The sequence below is a fragment of the Mustela erminea genome, chromosome 6, assembly GCF_009829155.1.
Source record: "Mustela erminea isolate mMusErm1 chromosome 6, mMusErm1.Pri, whole genome shotgun sequence".
Taxonomy (NCBI): Eukaryota; Metazoa; Chordata; class Mammalia; order Carnivora; family Mustelidae; genus Mustela; species Mustela erminea.
The window spans coordinates 18,630,685-18,650,522 of NC_045619.1; the positions used below are offsets into that span (position 1 = coordinate 18,630,685).

Here is a 19,838-nt window from a genome sequence, read left to right on the forward strand (position 1 = left end):
GAGAGATTTCAGCAGATCACTGAGGAAATAAAACCAACCTGGTCCTCTTCTCCTGGTATGTGGAGGAAAGGGCTCTTGTTATTAGGGCACCTCAGGACACTCTGGGTGTCTGCTCTGTATCTAAAAGAATGAAGAGCATGCACCCTCTGGAACTCCCTGGAGAGTTTGGAACTGACTTTTAGTTAAAGCAGGGTATTGCTATCATGCCCATGACAACCTTGGAACTCTCAGAAGGCATGCCACCAATTTGCTCTGCAGTCCCAGCAAGGATATGCTTCATTGCATTATACAAATATACAAATGAAATGAAAAGGACTGGTCAGAACCATCTGGGAATAGGTCAAGAGAGGAATCTGCAAGGAATAGCTAGCCAAGAGCTAAATGGGTGTTATGAGGACAGTGTGCCTATTGGGGGGACCCCTGCATGCATTTGGACAACCCCATGCTGACAGGGAGGTCTCCTGAATGTTTTATGTACTGGCTACAGTCCCATGAATGCTGGCCTAAAATCATTGATACATAATGGAGAGAGACACAGCTCACCCAAGGTAAATCCAAGAGAGGAAAAAGCAAAGCAGATGTAGATAAAAAATAATTTATAAGTCTCTGGGTTAGTGCCCTCATTGGTTCAAGGAGAGAAGAAGGCAGGGCTACAGAGAAAGTTCCAGGATTGTTAGAAGACATTTATAGACTAGTCTTATTGACTATATTAATCCAATTCCAACATAATATAGTCCTATAAATCTTAAGAACATGCTACTTAATGGGTTCATCTAGAGTGTGTGTGTGTGTGGGGGGGGGTCTAAGTAAAGAGATCGATTTATTTATTTATTTAAGTTTTTTTAAAAGTAATCCCAACATGGGGCTTGAACTCACAAGCCTGATATCAAGAGTAACATGCTCCACTGAGTGAACCAGCCAGCCACGCCTAAGAGATTTATTATAAGAAAGCCTGGTGTTGGGTATTATGGAGGGCACGTATAGCATGGAGGACTGAGTGTAGTGTATAAACAATGAATTTGGGGGCACTGAAAAAAAATAAATAAAAGAAATTGGCTCACACTATTATAGAGGCAGGCAAATCCCAATATCTGCACAGTAAGTCAGCAACCAGGAGACCAAAGAGCGAGTGTTTCCATTTGTGTCTAAAGGCAGGAAGAAAGCCAGTGTTTTAGTTTGAGGGTAATCATTCAGGATGAATTCTCTCTTATGCAGAAGAACACCACCATTTTTGTTCTATTCAGGCCCTCAATTCATTGAATGAGGTCCACCCACATTAGAGAGGACAAGTTGCTTTACTCAGTCTATCAATTTAGATATTAATGTCACCCTAAACTACCCTCACAGAAACAATCAGAAGAATGTCTAACCAAATATCTGGGCACCCTGTGTTCCAGTCAAGTTGACACAAAATTAAATATCACAGCTCCACCCCTTATCAATTTGGCACCCACATGCATCTCCTTAAATGATAGTTAATCTCCACATGAAGACAATAATAAGGTCATAATTTTAGCAATACAACTGTCTTGCATATAACCAAAAATTCACTAAACCCTTCCCCCAAAAAAGAAAGTAGAATATTTGAGTAGTGTTCATTATTTTCCTTGGTATTTCATTACTCAGACACCATGATGTAAAGTTAACAACACTTAAATACCACAATATAAAATCAATATATCTTATGTTACATTATAAAGGGATTAGAAAGTAAATATATTTAAATATAAATATACAAATATACACATACATAATCATATGCAAAACAAAATAAGGAAAAATATTGATGACAATCACAGTCCTCATTTCTGTAACTGCTTACATGGTTATAATTGATATTTATAAGTACCTTCATCCACTGTCCTTTCCATATTTTCTTTGCCTTCATCAAGTACCTCAGCTGGAAGTGGTTCTTTATATGGTGAGGTGACCCAACGTTTTATTCATTTAGAGTTTGGGCCATGAGTAGTCCTACTTGGACTGGGTTGTTGTAGTTTTCTTTTTTTTTAATTTTTAATTTTTAATTTTTTTATAAACATATATTTTTATCCCCAGGGGTACAGGTCTGTGAATCACCAGGTTTACACACTTCACAGCACTCACCAAAGCACATACCCTCCCCAATGTCCATAATCCCACCCCCTTCTCTCAACCCCCCTCCCTCCAGCCACCCTCAGTTTGTTTTGTGAGATTAAGAGTCACTTATGGTTTGTCTCCCTCCCAATTCCATCTTGTTTAATTGATTCTGTAGTTTTCTATTGACCTTAATCACAGGGCATAGTAATACTAAGAGATGCCCTGTATTCCAAATACACTCTTGATTACCTTTATAGTGGAATAGTAATCCAATTTCCCCTTGGTAATTGGGATCTATCACCAAATCTGCACAGTAACTCCCTTCTTAGTCTGTTGATTCAGAATCATGAGGAATCCAAGGTGCCAAGGCAGCAGTCTTAATTTCCATTTCAATGAAATCATTGCTGTGTTTCCTGAATCATTCCTCCCCTTGGAGCTAAGACTTCTAGGCCTGCAGAGCATAAGATCACAAGAATAGGAAGCAAAAATTTTGCCAGTGGGTCACTAGGGATAGTAGTATCACATCTATTTCTACCCCTTAATTGCTAGACCTGTGAATCCTAGCTATATCAGAGAAATTCCACCACGTATTAAATGCCGATTCAGAGCATATATGGCCTCTAAAGAACCTTACCTCAGCTCAGCAAGGCATTCCCACCTAGCTTGCACTGTGACTGGGTCTTCAAAGGCCATTCTGCCATTCTCTCAAGACAGTTGCTTCAGGATGGTGAGGAACATGGTAAGACCAGTGAATTCTATGAGCATAGGTCCATTGCTGCACTTCTTTTGATGTGAGGTGAGCTCCTTCACCAGAAATGCTGCTGTATGGAATTTCATAATGGTGGATGAGATACTCTATAAGTCCACAGATGGTAGTTTTAGCAAAAGCACTGCATGCAGGGAGGGCAAATTTATATCTAGTGTGTCTCTTCCAGTATGAACAAAATGTTTCCCCTTTCACGATGGAAGAGGCCAGACAGCTGGCTGATGATTCTGGAGAACAGTGCTGTATCAAGCCCTCAGTGTTGGTCTCTGCGTGGATACAGGGGCATTTAGCAGCAGAAGTAGCCAGGTTGAGATTGCTGAGTTTCAGAAGTATATCTTTTTGACCCCATGTATAACCTCCATCCCCCTGCCGTGGTCACTTTGTTCATGAGCCTAATGGGTGATGACTGGGGTGCCTGGGGAAAGAGGTTAACTGTATATACAGAGTACATACAGCCACATACAGAATAGATATACAGAGTCATACAGCCACATACAGAATAGATAATTCTAACCACATTGTTAAAATCTTCCTCTGCTGAGGTCACCTTTTGGTAAGTCTTACACTGGTACACAAATTTCTTCATGTTTTTACCCATTCAGAGAAGTCTATATTCACTTACCTCTTCCCCAAATTTCCTTGTCATTAGTTTTCTAATCATATCCCTTCCAAGTCCTTTGCAGCCAGCCAAACCATTGGCTGCAGACCATAAATCAATGTAAAATCACATGTCTAGCCATTTTTCTTTCCAAGTAAAGTGATCTGCCAGGTGCACTGCTCAGCGTTCTTCCCATTGTTAAGATTTCTTCTGACCACTGTCCTTCATGGATGTCCAAGAAAGGGGCTATTGGGTTGCAGCTGTCCACTTTCTAGTGGTGCCTGCATATAATACAGAACTACTTGTAAGTGAGGCCCAAGTCTTCTCTGCCAGCTGATGGTAGAGGACTCTTCTAGGGTACCAGTACATACAGAGAGAAAAGCTATTATAGTAGGAGTAGAGACTATGGGCATTTGGGCCACTTTGGCATATAACTCACTTGTGTCTTCATGGTCTACTTGGTCCTGATCATATATATAACCACTTGTATCTGATGACATACTACTGTGCACACCCATGGCGGGGGGCTGGGGGATAACGCCCAGTTCATGATTGGTATCCCAGGTCACGTGGTAATGTTTTGGTCTATAGTCAAGTGTCCAGTCTCTACAAGGTAGCAGGCCAAGAGCTGTTTCTGAACGGGAAAGCGGTTATCCACGGAAATGGCAGTATTGTGCAGCAATTCACCTATAGAGACCTGCGAAAGGCTCTAAAACAGCATCCCTAAGTGCCACTGACTCTCAGATACCATTGGATCAGCTGGATTAGATGGCTCAAGTGGCAAAGCAGCTTGTACATTCACCTGGACCCCATTGCAGAGCCTTTTTTTGTTGTTGTTGTTCTGGGACCTCTCAAAATTAGCAACTTTTCAGGTCACTCAGTAAATGACCTGGAGTAATACACTCAAACAAGGAATATGTTGCTTCCAAAATTTAAAATAAGTGGCCCAAAAAGGACCACTTATCTTCCATTTTAGAAAATATATTTTGACATGCTTCATACCACTAGAGTCCTAGAAACCTCACTGCGATAAAAGAACCCTAAAATTTAGTCGGATTTATTTGCCATCTTTTGACATATAAACATCTTACCAATCAGTGTAGAATAGTTGCTACTTCTTTCCTGCTAGGTCCAATCAGCACAGTGTCATCAATCTAATCGACCAGTATGATATCTTACAGAAGGGAACGGTGATCAAGATTCCTGAAAAATAAAATATGACATAAGGTGAAAGAATTGACATACCTCTGAGATAGGACAGTGAAAGTGTATTGCTGGCCTTGCTAGCTGAAAGCACGCTGTTTCTGGTGGGCCTATGGATACGGATGAACAGAAAAAGAATTTTCCAGATCAATAGCTGCAAACCAGGTACCAGGGTATATGCAAATTTGCTCAAGCAATAATAACACATTCGAATAGCAGCTGTAATGGGAATTAGGCTTGTAGTCGTCCACTGTCATTCTTCAAGGTCCGTCTGTCTTCTGAGCAGTCCAAATAGGCAAGGTGAGTGGGGATGTGGTAGCCACCATCATTTCTGCATCTTTCAAGTCCTCATTGGTGCCACCAATTTCTGAAATCCCTCCAAGAATGCTGTATTGCTTTTGGTTTACTATTTTTCTAGGAAGAGGCAGTACTAATAGCTGTTACTTGGCCTTTTCCATGATAATAGCCTCACTCCACAGGTCAAGGGCCAATGTGGGGATTCTGCCATGTGCTGAGTACATCTATTCTTACCAGGCATTCCAGAACTGGGGAAATAACCACAGGTGGTTCAGGGACCCACTGGGCATACTATTAGATAAACCTGAGCTAAAGTCTCACCGACTTGATCTCCATAAACCCCTACTCTGAGTGTATCATAGTGATATTTGGGGGCTCCTCAAATTAGTATCAGGAGAGCCAATGTTCAGCAGTCATAAAACTTCAGATTATTTATCTTCTCCCAATGCAAAGTTATCTTGGAAAAAAGGCTATAGACCCCTTTGGGGAAGATTAGGAGGAAAAGTAACAACATGAATTTTTGGCAGTGTGCTTGTCCTCAATGGGACCCAGCTTCCCCCTTCATTCAGGGGGTTCTGTAAACTGACTCAAGTTTTGGGATTGGTTGAGAGGCTGTGAGTCTGTTTTTATGATTTAAGTTAGGGTTTTGTTCACTTAACAAAGACGCTGTCTTCTTTGTGAAACTGAGAGTTCTCCTCTCTGTATTATAAATCTTAGCATCTTTCTTCCTATGAGTTGTATTTGCTTTAGTGTCTGTTGAGCCTACCAGATCTCCTAGTATCACAGGAACTAGCATTTATTCTATGACTACTATTGACAAGTACTGTTCTGAGTGTTTTACCTATTATTTATTCCTTACCTACCTCTTATTAGTGAAAAAGTTGCCCAAGATTGTATGGGCAATAATACTATAAATGTTGTGTGAACCCACAGAGTCTAGCTTTTACCCAGTCTTTCTAGGCTAGGCAGAAAAGAGGATGGAAAGAGACTTAGGAGCTTTGGAGTCCCTAGGGTCTTTCATCCTTTTTTCTGAATAGTGTCAGAAAGGCCACTGATTATAAGGCAAGTTGGCTGTTTTAAATTATGTTCCAGTTGCTTATCTGTATCTGCTCCCAACATACCCCATGTCCAAAGGAGGAAGGTCCCTCTTTCTACCCAAGACTAATTTCTCCCTCCTTAATTAAATCCCATTCCCTTGTTCCATCAAAAAAGAAAAAAAAACCCAAAAACCAAAAAACAGAACAAAACAAAAAAACAACCCTTTTGCCTATATCTTTACTCTTCCTGTCTCTCCAAAGTGTTTTCCCTTCCACAGGTCTGCTCTACCTTTGGAAACAAAATAAAACAGAAAACATAACAGCAAAACCTTTCCTCAAGATTATGTATTTCTCTGAGTTCAATTCTGCTTTTTGTTTTCCTCCTTGCCAGTTGAATATCCATAAATAAGGATCTACACTTGCTGTTATCACTTTATAACCTCCCATTTCCTCTGCAACCCAGGTAAAGCCCCCAGTTTGTCACCAAAATACTGCTGCTCCCATCACCTACAATTTCTTAGTTCCTGACCCAATGGTCTTTTTTCATGTGGCATTATTGAGGACATCTTCATTCTTGAAACCCTCCTTTCCCTTGGTCTCTGACACCTCTCTTTCCTTTTTCTTCTCTTCTCTCTGCTTCTCTTTCCGCTCTCCATGGTAAGCCTCGGTAATGTTCCCTCATCTCCTTGCCTGCAAATCACTTCCTTCCCATTGATGGAGCTGTCCAAATCAGTAACCTCTTAGGAGGATCTCTTGGCTCTTCCTTTTTTTAAAAAATCCAGCTAATATATAAACTTTATTTCTTGAAAGTGTATCAAACCCATCCTTTCACTATTCCACTGCTTCACCTTAGGCATCTCTCCTCTCTCATTTTCTAAGCCGCTACAATGATCTTCTATGTGTTCCTGCCTTATTTTCTCAAATCTGTCTTCTGGAGAGACCACTCTAAAATATATTTTGTCACTTTCCTGTTTTCAAACCTTCAGTGACTCACCTATTACCTGCAGGATAAAATCCAAACTCATTAGTGGGACATGGAAAATCATTCATGATCTGTCTTTTGACATCTTGCCAAATCATTTCCTACCAACATCTGCCATTCCAAACTGTTTTCAATTGCTGGAATGTACTACGCGATCTTGTCTCTCTCTCTGCTTAATATACACTAGTTCCTTTGTCTGAAATTCTATCATGCATTTATTTGACAACTCTTGAACATCATTCAAGCCTTAGTCAACCCCCACGCCCCAAATGATTTTTCCATGACTTCTTCAAGCTGGTTCAGGCCTTTCTTCTTCCATGCCTCCATTTCTTTCATAGTGATTTGTACACCTGTAACATTTAAGGATTCTACAAGCCTCTCACTTGTTGATCCAACAAGTATTTTTCAAGCTAGTCACTGTTCAAAGCACTGGGGACATAGCAAAGAACAATCATATGAATCCTGTCCTCAGAGTGCTTACATTCTAGTGGGTTTAGTGGATTTACTTTTAAACAACTGTTAGCTGGATGAGTGGCCAAACATTTCCACAATTTCATTTTTACAGCCTTTCACCAGGAGATTTTATCAGATCTCAGTAATCCATCTAAGTACTTCTGTCTCCCTCAGTCACAAGAGAAAACCCTATGGAATCCTCAAGAACATTTTCTACTTGGAAGTCTCCTGACCCTCGTCAGGAACCTAGATACTTAATGATGTCACTGACAGGGGTAAGGAGTGGTGACCCTGGTGGATGAAACTAACCAAATAGTTGTGAATGTTGTAGTAGGAACTCAAAGCCATTCTATCTGAAAGAGACCTGCAGTTTCCAAAATTTCGTAAAAAATTAATACATAAATAATGTGCAACATGCAAGTGTACGTGATACAAAAGAGTATGGTTGTAGTATGATGTGCTACCAGGCTTATATCCAAGGCCTGAAAGAACATGATAAATCAAATAGCCAAAGAAAGACTTTAAACAATAATCTTGGAGATATTTGGCTGACTCAGTTGGTAGAGCATTCAACTCTTCATCTCAGGGTTGTGATTTCAGGTCCTACACTCGGTGTAGAGATCATTTAAAATCTTTTTTAAAAAACATTTTAAAACATAATCTTGATCAAGTTATTATTGTGTGTCAACTCTGAGGTTATCTTACTGTAGCTCTGATGCTCTGAAGACAGGAATGTAGTTCCTACATTGTGCCTGCCCAGCAGGAGCCAGTGGACCTCAATTAACAAAAACAAAGATGCCAATACAAGCAATTCAGAACCTACGTTCTACCTGGAGTATGATACCTTGCTCTCCCTTGTCGTTGGAATTTGAGGTAAGGATAATTGTACTTATTTTATGCATAAGGGTCTTGTACATAAACCCAGGTTGGCCTCACTCTTAACACAAGACACATGCTGAGTCATCAGTAATACCTAAGTAACTTGAAGGGATGGGCATTTCCAGACTTGAAACCATGGGAGTCCATCTTCTCTGAGCAGGAATTTGAGCTCCCCCCTTTATTTTCCTAATAGGAATTGATCAGACAACTGCAAATTTCTGGAGATTAATCCATGACCAGAGTCTTTTGTTTGTTTAATTCACCTAATGTGCATTCAGTTGTGTTATAAAGGATTTGAACATGCAATGGCTTTTGAAAACAATAGCAACAAGAATAAGTTCTCCAGCCCACACTTATACTTGGCAAACTGAGTCCTGGACTGAGGCAGGATGTGAGAAAAAATACAATTAGCATCCACTTAGCCATTGACTCTCAGACCATAATTTCTTACCCTCGTATTAATCAATGCACATTTAGTCCTAGCCAATGTACACAACCCCAAGGCTCACAGTTTCTCTGTCTTCTCCACCCACCCCCTGGTTGCCACAAACAATAGAGCTAAAAAGAGCTTTCAGGTAGAGCCTTGGTTTCATTAGATCACTCCATGGCAAAGACAGAGGAAAGTGTTTGGGATGGCAGGTTTTCCAACACTTGGGGAATCCAAATCCAGACAGACACCCAGAAAGCAGCCAAGCATTCTTTGGTGGGGAGGGTTCCAACAGGCAGCTTCTTAGCTTAGTAATTGCTCGTGCACCATGCAGGGCTCCTCTGGCTGAGCTGGGACTCCCTAGCTACAGCTGTACTGCAATCTCCTCCAGTCTAGACGAAGCAGACAGTCCCTCCCTCGGTGCGCTCCAGGAACACCAGTACCCACAGACAGAGTCCAGGCACAGGCAGAGATATTTAACTATTTTGTCCCTTTTTGTTCGTGATTATTCTTAATTCTTAAAATAAAGTGCCTATGATTACAAGGTAAGTAGTTACATCAAAAGAATCACATATTTGAAGAATGAAATTTGTCATGTAGTAATATACGTATTTAATATATGTGTTTAAGAGTGAATTACATAATAAGATCTCTCTCTCCCTTTTTATTTAAACCAGGATTAAGTTTCAAGATCAAGAGAATTAAAAATAATCAATAAACATAATACACCCAACATTGTTTCTTGCTATGGTAAAGTTTAAAGCATTTAACTTTCCTAATGTTACGTTTTGTTCTTCATATTTATTCATTGATTTTACTCAAAAATATGTCCTGAGCAAGGCATTATGATCATTTTTAAAAATTTATTTATTTATTTCAGCCTAACAGTATTCATTGTTTTTTGCACCACACCCAGTGCTCCATGCAATCCGTGCCCTCTCTGATACCCACCACCTGGTTCCCCCAACCTTCCACCCCCCACCCCTTCACTTCTCCAATGAAGACATACAAATGGCTATCAGACACATAAAAAAAATGTTCATTATCACTAGCCATCAGGGAGATTCAAATTAAAACCACATTGAGATACCACCTTACACCAGTTAGAATGGCCAAAATTAACAAGACAGGAAACGACATGTGTTGGAGAGGATGTGGAGAAAGGGGAACCCTCTTACACTGTTGGTGGGAATGCAAGTTGGTGCATTATGATCATTTTTGATGAAGGGTCAAAAAATGTTGCCTATTGGCTAAAGCTGGCCATGCTTATTCATTTACATTTTGTCTATAACTGTCTTCACACTGTACCAGAAGTGTTCAATAATTGTTTTTGAGACTACATGACTTTCAAAGTCAAACATATTTACTATCTAGCACTCTAAAGAAAGCATTTGCCGACTTTTGAACTACACATAGCCCTTACCCTCAAGGATTTTTCACAGTCTACAGGAGAAGAACAGTAAAAACAAATCAATTCTTTGTTATAAATACACCAACAAAAATATGTCAAAGTGGAGAAATTCCTAAGAAAGGAATGAAGTAAGACAAACATGGAAGGTTTCCTAAAAGAGGTGTCATTTGAGTTGGTTTTGAAAGAATAGAGAATTGCCATAGGGACTAACTTTCTGGGCAGAGGGTGAAGCAGTGCAAAGGCATGATTGCATAAACTAACAATGTTTCTGGAATTTATAAGCACTCTGTTACTGAAGTATAAAGTTCTAAAAGGTAGTGACATGAGATGACTGCAGAACGAGGTAAGGATCAGACAATAAAACGCTTTATGTACCATATCAAGGAACTCAAATACTCTCTGTAGGTATTGGCAGAGTTGTGCAATAGAAATCTCTGTATGATGAAAGTGTTCTATAGCCGTATTGCCAATATGATACTCACCTGCCACATGTCACTGAGCACTTGATATATGGCTACTATAATTGAGGTACTGAACTTTTAATTTTTTATTTTAATTAATTTAAACCTAAATAACCACATCTGTCTGTGGCTACCATATTGAACGTCTCTAAATGATGGAAATGGAATTTAATTTTCACACACTGATGTAGCATGAAAGCAGTCAGACCAAATGTAAGTAAATGGGTGTGGCCAGTCCCAGGCAGCAGGCATCATTTTTTTTCTGACCACTGGTCAGAAATAATCTTAATGCCTTGCTCAGTGCATATTTTTTCAGTAGAATGAATGAATAAATGGATGAGCGAATACAGAAGAACAAAAGTATACAGCATTAGGAGGGTGAAATACTTAAAATTTGGGGTTTCTTGGGGGGTGCCTGCAGTCTGTTAGGCGATAGACTCTTGGTTTGGGCTCAGGTCATGATCTCACTGTCATAAGATGGAGCCCTATGCTGATGGAGACTCCTCAGCAGAGTCTGCTTAAAAATTCTCTCTCCCTACCCCCACCCTTGTACTCTCTCTCTCTCAAAAAAAAAAGAAAGAAAGAAAGAAATTCTTAAAAATTTACCACCATGGAAAACAATGCTGGCTATAAGTATTCTTACTGCAATTATTTTTCACGATTTTGAAGTTTAGTCCTGGTTCAAAAAGGAAGGAGGGAGATCTTGTTATTAATCCACTATTAAAATCTACAATTTAAATAGTCAAATGGGCCATTAAATCTCTCCTTTAGCAAGATTATTCTGGTTGTAGATGAATTGAAGGAAAGGAAGAGAGGAAGTCCATTTAGATACTAATCAGTAGTTCTTAAAAAAGAAGATAAAGTTCTGAATCTAAGGCAATAGTGGTTGGAGTAGAAAAGAGGGTTAGTTACAAAGTACATTAAGAAAGAATTGACAGGTCTTGGTGATCAATTAAATAGAGGCGATGGAGCATGAAAGAGTTCTAAAAATGCCCCTCTGGTTCCTGAGTGGTGCCTGGACAGGGAGGTAGATGCTGAGGTAGATGAGAAGGATAGAGAGAAGTTCTGGTGGGCGTGAAGTGTAGTTAAGGAGGATGATAAATGGAGTCTTAAGTTTCCTGAGTATCTAAGTCTAGTGAGAGGTCCAGGTTGAAGATACAGGTGAAGCACATTAATCAATGAAGAGAACAGTATCATGTAAGCCAAAAAAAAAAAAAAAAAACAACCAAAACTCCCAGTCCTAGTTCTCTTATCACCTAGCTGGATGCTTTGGGCTGTCATTTCTTTCTGGCCTCAGTTTCATTATCTGTACAATGTGAGGATGTCAGACAAAACAAGTGAGGCACATTTTTTTCTCTAAAGGTACAGAGAGTCAATATTTCAGGCTTTGAAGGCCATACACATCTCTGTTGCATATTCTCCTCCTAGTATATGCATATTCAGCTTTATAGGCACTGCTAAACAATTTTATAAAGTGTTATGCCAATTTATAATGCCCCAAGCAGTGTACAAAAGTTCTAGTTGTTCTGTATTATCACAACACTTGATAATATGAGTCTTTCAAATTTTAGCCATTCTGGCAGATGTGTAGGAATATATCATGTAGATTTATCTGCATATCACTGAAGAATGAGACTGGCCATCTTTTTATATATTCATTTGCATTCTCTCTTGTACATTTTTCTAGTGGAGGTCTGCTGTAGAAGCTCCTAACATAGTCTATAAACAATTTACCCTATATATGTATATTAAAAATTTCTTCTCCCACTCTTTGATGTGTCTTCTCATTCTCTTATCTTCTGATGATAGGAATTCTTTATTTTAATGTAGTCCAATTTACCAGTCTTTTTCTTTGTGGTTAGCACTTTTGGTGTTCTGTTGAAGAAATTTTCACTTTTTCCAAATGTCATAAAAACATACTTCTATGTTACCTTCTAGAAATTTCATTATTTTATTCTTCATAGTTAGATATGCATTGTGCCTGGAACTGATATTTGTGTACAGTATGAGGTGGGTGAGTCAAGAGCTAGTTTTTCCATATGGATAACCAATTGATCCAGTGACACTTACTGAAATTATTCTTTTTTGCACTGAATGCAGTATTATCGTTTTTTATGTTGTGGCAATACATGTATGGGAACTTTTTCTGGAGTCTCCATCTTGTTCCACTTTTCTAGGTATCCATAAATATGATATAACAGTCTACTTAGATCTTCTTTAATTTCCCTTAAAATTTTTTGTAATTTTTGGAGTGTCTGGGTGGCTCAGCCAGTTAAGTGTCTGACTTTTGCTCAGGTCATGATCTCTGGGTCCTGAGATTGAGCCCTGTGTTGGGCTCTGCACCCCGCAGGGAGTCTGCTTGTCCCTATGACCCTCCCTGGGTCTGTGTGCTCTCTCAAATAAATGAATAAAATCTTTTAAAAATTTTTCATAATTTCTCTAATGAAATTTTATATATCTTTTGTTAGATCTAGTCTAAATATTTGATGTCATTTGGTGCTATTGCAAATGGCATGCTTTTAAATTATTTTTTAGTGGGTTATTTCTGAAATATAGAAATACAATTATACTTATATTGATCTTGTAATTCATGATGTGCTGAATTCACCTACTAATTCTAATCCTAGTGATTTTTAAAAGCAGGCTTTTATCTTCTCCACAAGTTTTATAGCTACAATATATTAATAAGGAGAAATTTTTCACCGGGTAACTAAAATATGAACAAATTCCTGGTTTTTATTTTCTTTCTGCTGTCATCTGCACAAAGACTTGGCATTTGAAGGAACCACAACTGAATTTCAAGGATTCAACTAGCCCTGAGATATTCTCAATGCCACTGCTTTAGTGTCAGCAATTGTGACAGCTACTGTAATAATAAAATGGCTCTAATCCAACCTTAGTGTGACTAATTATTAACAAATATGCCTATGTCTGCAGGTATACTTAATTTTGAGAAAAACTGCTTTGCATAATCATGATATTTAATGATCAATAAAGCAATGCATGTGATTTTTTTTTTTGTTTGATTTGGTTTTGCTTTTTTTAGTTTATTGAGGAATTTCCTCAATGGAGAACATCATCAAGTAAATGGCAATGACTACTAGTGAAATTTTAAGTATTTGGTGTGGTCCATTAGACACTGTGATTATAAAAACAAACAGTAAGATCAAAGGGGCCTTAGAGATAATCCATTCTAATAACTTCTTGTTTATAAATGAGGAAGTAAACCCAAATATATAACTCAAAATTTCAGAGCTGGTTAGCATTACAGCCCAAAGTGCAAGCCAGGTGTCTCAAATTTTAGTTCAGTGTCTTTCCATTAAACCACATTGTCTCCCAGTGTGTGGGGGAGATCCGTGATATAGAATGGCAGGAGCAGGGCAAGGAGACTAACATTCATTTGGTATTTCCTACATACCAGGCAATTGTCAGGCATTTCCACACAGTATTTCACCTAATCCTCTTGGAAAATTATAAGGTGGGTATTACTATTCTCCTTTTACAGATGAAGCAATGCGTCTCAGCAATGTGAAGTGGTTTGCACAAGAACACATGTCCAGAGAACCACAACTTTAACCTAGAAAAGCTTAATTCTAACCCTTGGGTTCTTTATATTGTTTAGAAGTGGATATGTGGGAGTTTATACTATAAAAGGTTTTATTTTTTAAATACTGTCAAGATTGACCATAATTACATGCCTTAAAATTGGCCAGCATTCCTATTTCTAAAAACTGACTCCGTTGGAGACTGAGAATTCTGGATTTGAGTCTTACCCACATCCATCACCTCTTCACCTGAGAGTCCACAGCAGCAATCTGGAGCATATGCAGGACACCACAATGACTGATGGCAACAGGACAGCAGCTAGGAGATGGATGTGTTCTGCTGTGATTTATTTACAGCTTTACAGTTATCTTTCCAAATCACTCCATAGACAAAATTATATATTTTTTAAAAAAAATTTTATTTCAGTATGATTGACACACGTTATGTTTATTTTAGGTGTGCGATGCAGTGCTTTGTTATGCCATGCTTACAAGTGTAACTACCATCTGTCACTGTATAGCACTATTACAATACCATTGACTGTATTCCTTATTCTGTACCTTTTATTCTCATGATTTGTTGATTTTGTAACTGGAAATCTGTATTTTGTTCTTTCCTTCACCCATCCTCCTCCCTCTCACAACCACCAGTTTGTTCTCTGTGTTTGTAAGTCTGGTTCTGCTTCTTGTTCGTTTATTCATTTATTTTGTTTTTTAGATCCTATATATGACTGAAATCATATAGCATTTGTCCTTCTCCGTCTGACTTATTTCACTTAGCATGACACCTTCTAGATCTATCAATGTTGTCACCAATGGCAAGAGTTCACTTTTTAATGATTATAATAATATTCCATTGTGTATATGTACCACATCTTCTTTCATCTATTGATGGACAATTAGGTTGCTTCCATATCTTGGGTACTATAAATAAGGCTGCAAAAACATAGGGGTGAATATATCTTTTTGAATTAGTGTTTTCATTTTCTTTTTTTTTTTTTTTTTTGACAAACCAAAATGTGAACTTTATTTCTCAAATCCCAAATAGCACCAAAATAGAAAATAGCCATTGAAGAAAATGGATATTAACAGGATATTAGCTAAGGCACGGCATTATTATGTTTAATCCACTGAACACAACAGTTCTGCTTGAGTGTTTTCATTTTCTTTAGGTAAATATACAGCAGTGGAATTATTAGAATCATATGGTATTCCAATTTTTACTTTTTTAAGGAGTCTCCATATTGTTTTCCATGGTGATTGTACTAGTTTACATTCCTATCAACAGAGCACAAGAGGTTCTTCTTCTCTACATTCTTACCAACATGTGTTATTTTTTGTTGTTTTTATTTTAGCCATTCTGATCAATGTAAGGTGATATTTCATTGTGGTTTTGATTTTCATTTCCCTGATCATGAGTGACGTTGAGCATCTTTTCATGTGTCTGTTGGCCATCTGTGTGTCTTCTTTCAGATTACAAGCCATCTTGAGAAAGAAAACAAAGATGAAGTTGTGACCATTCAAGATTTCAAGATAAACTACAAAGCACTACTCATCAAAACAGTATGGTACTGATATAAAATAGACACAGAGATCAGTGGAACAGAATTGAAAGACCAGAAATAAACCCACACTCACATGGTCAATTCAGCTATGACAAAGGAGGCAAGAATATGAAATAGGGAAAAGACAGTCTCTTTCAATAAATGGTGCTAGGAAAACCGGACCGCTACATGCAAAATGATGAAACTGGACCACTTTTTTACACCATACATGAAAATAAAGTCAAAATGGACTAAGGACTAAATGTGAAACCTGAAACCATATAAATCCTAAAAGAGAATATATATAGTAATTTATTTGATATCAGTCATAGCAACATTTTTCTAGATATGTCTCCTAAGGAAGAACAACAAAAGTTAATTAAAAAAGAAAACTATTGGGACTATATAAAATAAAAAAGTTGGCACAGCAAAGGAAATCATCAACAAAATAGAAAGGCAAACTACTGAATAGGAGAAGATATTTGCAAATGATGTATCTGATAAGGGGTTAATATCCAAAGTATAGAAAGAACTTATACAACTCAACACCAAAAAAAAAGTAATCAAAATTATATCTTTAGAAAACACACCCACATACCTGCATAAATCACCTTCTCATTATGCATGAATTAAATTAATTAGTTAATTAAAAAAATCTCTCAATCTGGGATGTTCTACAAAGCATGTGCGTTAAAATCAGCTATAAGGATTATATCTGTAGTATATTGAGCACAGGGCCACTTCATTCATTATTCATTCACTCATTCATGCATTTATTACTTTAATACATTACCGAGCCCTTATTATGAATCAGTCCCACTGCTAAGTGTTGGGAGCTGTCCAGATGGATAAAACACAATCTTTCTTTTGTAATGACTTATAAATTTACATGGAGATATGCAAGCAAACACATTACTTAATATAACACAGCTGATAGGTTCTCTAGAGAGACTTGTGCAAAGGGCTAGGGGGACAGCAAGGAGGAGCTGGTTATATCTGTTTGTGGAGGGGAGAGGCAGTGTCAAGAAGAGGTTCACTGAGAACGTCATCTTCAAATTCAGCCTTTAAGAGGGAAAAAAAAATTATCTATTATCTTTTACCTGGAGATGGCCACCTGCCTTTTCAATGGCCTCCCCGACCTACGCCTGCCACCTCATCTACATAGCATGTGTGATTCTGTAGAACAATTTAGACTGTGTCTTCTTTGCTCAAGCTCTCCAAAAGTTTCTCTGTGAAAATTAGAGTGAAATATGAAGGCTTAAATAGACTTCAAGATCCTACATGATATAGCTCGTTGCTACTTTTCTTCTCATTTCACTTGGGTCCCACCCACCTCCCCATCCCCCATTACTACTGTTCAACTCTTCTGGTTTTCTTTCTATTTATGTGTCATATTTATACTAACATAAATCTTTAGGCCTTCAAAATATTTACTGTTGAAAAGGGATACAACACCATAACATTAAAAATCAAAGAATGCTTTCCCACTTCTTGTCTCAAGGCTCTTGTGCTTTCTGTTTCTTCTGTTTGGACTACCCTGCCTCAAATCTCTGTAAAGCTATACCTTTCTCTTCATTAGGATCTCAATTATTGAGAGATATTCCCTTATCATCTTGGTGAAAATATGTCCCCATACAGTTACACCACACATATACAGCCAAACTTCTCTCACTTCATTACCTATTTTCTCTTCTTCAGTACCTTACTGAGTACCAGAATTATTTATTTATATAACTACAGGAATTGTATTTATTTGTTTTTAATACCCACTCACCTTTGCAATTAGAATGTAAGTTCTTTCAAGTTATGAGCTATGACTATTTCTCTTTGTTTTTCCCCAGGGCCTAGAATAGTGTTTAGCAAATAATATATGATCAACAATAAAAGATCAAGCAGATTGTTTTTCAGAGTCCATAGTCTCTCATGATTCACCTCCCCTTCCAATTTACCCCAACTCCCTTCTCCTCTCTAACTCCCCATGTCTGCTGAAAAACAATCTGAGGGGTTTGAAGTGGCAGGGGGGTGGGAGGCCGGGGTACCAGGTGGTGGGTATTATAGAGGGCACGGATTGCATGCAGCACTGGGTGTGGAAAAAATAATAATACTTTTATGCTGAAAATAAATAAATTTTAAAAAATTTATATAAACAAACAAACAAACAAAAGATCAAGCAGAAAAGGGGAGAGTTTATGGAGTTCTTAAACATGGTCATCTTTTTATCTAATTTTGTCATACATTTGTATGGTTGGTAGAAATAAGTATTAAAAATATGCAGACTGTTGTACCGTAACCCCCTGAGCCCTTCTTGTTTGAGATGACATCAGCCCACTGAAATGGTTGAGGGTACAGGGAACACATTTTTCCCTATGTGGATCAGTAAAAATCTCAAAGTAAATTTTGGCTTTTTGATTCTGCTGTCATTAAAATTCCTTGAATTTTAATAACTAACTGCCCCACCTTCCTGTGAAGCATTTTAGAACATGAGAATGATGTATTTAGGGAACTGCAAAAATGTAAGTTTTTGTTGTCTTAAGTTTTCATCAGTCAATCCCTATGAAGCAGTGAAAGTTGTGTTCATGGGTTAGGCGTCAGAAACTCCCATCAGTACTCCGCTGTGTGCCTTGTAAACCTTAAAAGGCCCTTGACCAGCTTTAAGTATGAACTTATGGTCTTATAACACTCCTATATGAGCCCCAGAGAAATCATAAACTGGAGAACTTCCCCTCCATCACAGAGATTTCCCCTAGTACTGGTCCTATTAAGGTTCCTTAGCTGTTTATTATTCCCTTATGCACCTATCCACAGTAGGAGAAGAGGTTATCTCCAACAGTCTTGGCAGCACATATCTTCAAACTTGGTATAAAAGGGGATAATCTGAACAAGGATTTTCACTTAGAGAAATCTTTCCAATGTGTATTCCAGTCTTATTCAGAGCAAGGAATTGGAAAGGAATTAATAGATAAAGCCATTTATAAGACAGTTAAAGGAACTAAGCTATAGGAAATTATCAACAAAATCCTGATCATAGCAAGTATTCAAAAAATGATATCAAGAATCTGTATTCTATCACTTAGGCCATGATGTGAAAATATGATTATATGTCTGTCTTCCATTAGAAAGAAGACTAGAGGTCAGGAGATTGATTTCTGCAATCAGGGTCTGAAATATATTAGCCACTCAATTTGTGCCTCCTGACCAAGACAGAGCACTGGCTCCTGGGTCTCACTCTATCACTGATTAACTGTGAAATATTAGGTAACTTTGTATAGCCTTACCAGGTCTCATAATCCTCATTTGTAAGAGGAATAGATTGGACTTTATGGTCTCTAAGGCCCTTTCCAATTCTAACATTCCATGACTTTACTAAAGCAGTGCTATTAAGCTAAGGATGATTATTAAGAATGGTTGGTGCCAAATTCCATTTCCCTTTGCCTGTCCTGAGTATGTTTTCTACAATGATGAATTATCCAAGCTGATTCCAAGGATTTCAAGTGATTGTCTTGCTGTTATTAAGATTTCACTCTAGACTTTCAGAGTTTATTCCATCCCAGAGAAGATGATAGAAAGTAGAGATGGATATGAACTAAATGTCACCCTGGTCCCATTGCCCAACTCAATTTCCAGCAACCATATATGGTTCGTGGAGGCCCACAGTCTCAGTTAGCAAATAATTACTTAATATTTGAGTTAAACAATGGTTTAATTCTAAAAATGGTTTAATTTAGTTCAGCAAATAATTGTTACAGATACAGAATAAATAAGAAAAATCAAAATGTTTTATGACTAAAGAATGCTATCTGCACGACTGGTATTTATTCACAGCCAAATTGGACATTCTTTTTCTTTTTTGTCAGATAAAGAGAGCTAGATGCAGAGATCCAAACAAAAACAGTTAAATCTTAAAATAAGTGAAACATAAACAATATAGGTCTTCTATTTTCCAGATGATCATACCTGTAAATAATTAACACAGACCCTAGAAATTAATAAATGTTATTTTCCTTTTCCACCTTTGTCAAGTTGATACCCAGAAGTCACAGCATGGGTTTACATGCTTGGTACTATCCTCTCCAACTTTGTCACTAAATGGATGGGGAAAACAGCTAAAGCCTGACAAGAACATTGTGATGAGAGGATCAGATCCCTCAGAGAGGGTGGT

The 19,838-nt window shown here is 37.9% G+C and overlaps 2 long non-coding RNA genes across 2 annotated transcripts in view; both read right to left on the reverse strand.

Moving 5' to 3' along the window:
- Positions 1-1,062: 1,062 nt before the first annotated feature.
- Positions 1,063-2,800, reverse strand: LOC116592932. Its single transcript, XR_004286660.1, has 3 exons — positions 2,711-2,800; positions 2,326-2,527; positions 1,063-1,145 (listed from the first exon to the last, which is right to left on the reverse strand). It is a non-coding gene; the product is annotated as an uncharacterized LOC116592932 (long non-coding RNA).
- Positions 2,801-4,536: 1,736 nt separating this feature from the next.
- Positions 4,537-19,838, reverse strand: part of LOC116592931 — a 76,610-nt gene continuing 61,308 nt past the window's right edge. The window contains exon 4 of the long non-coding RNA XR_004286659.1: positions 4,537-4,643. This is a non-coding gene — a long non-coding RNA (uncharacterized LOC116592931). The remainder of the gene's footprint in view (positions 4,644-19,838) is intronic.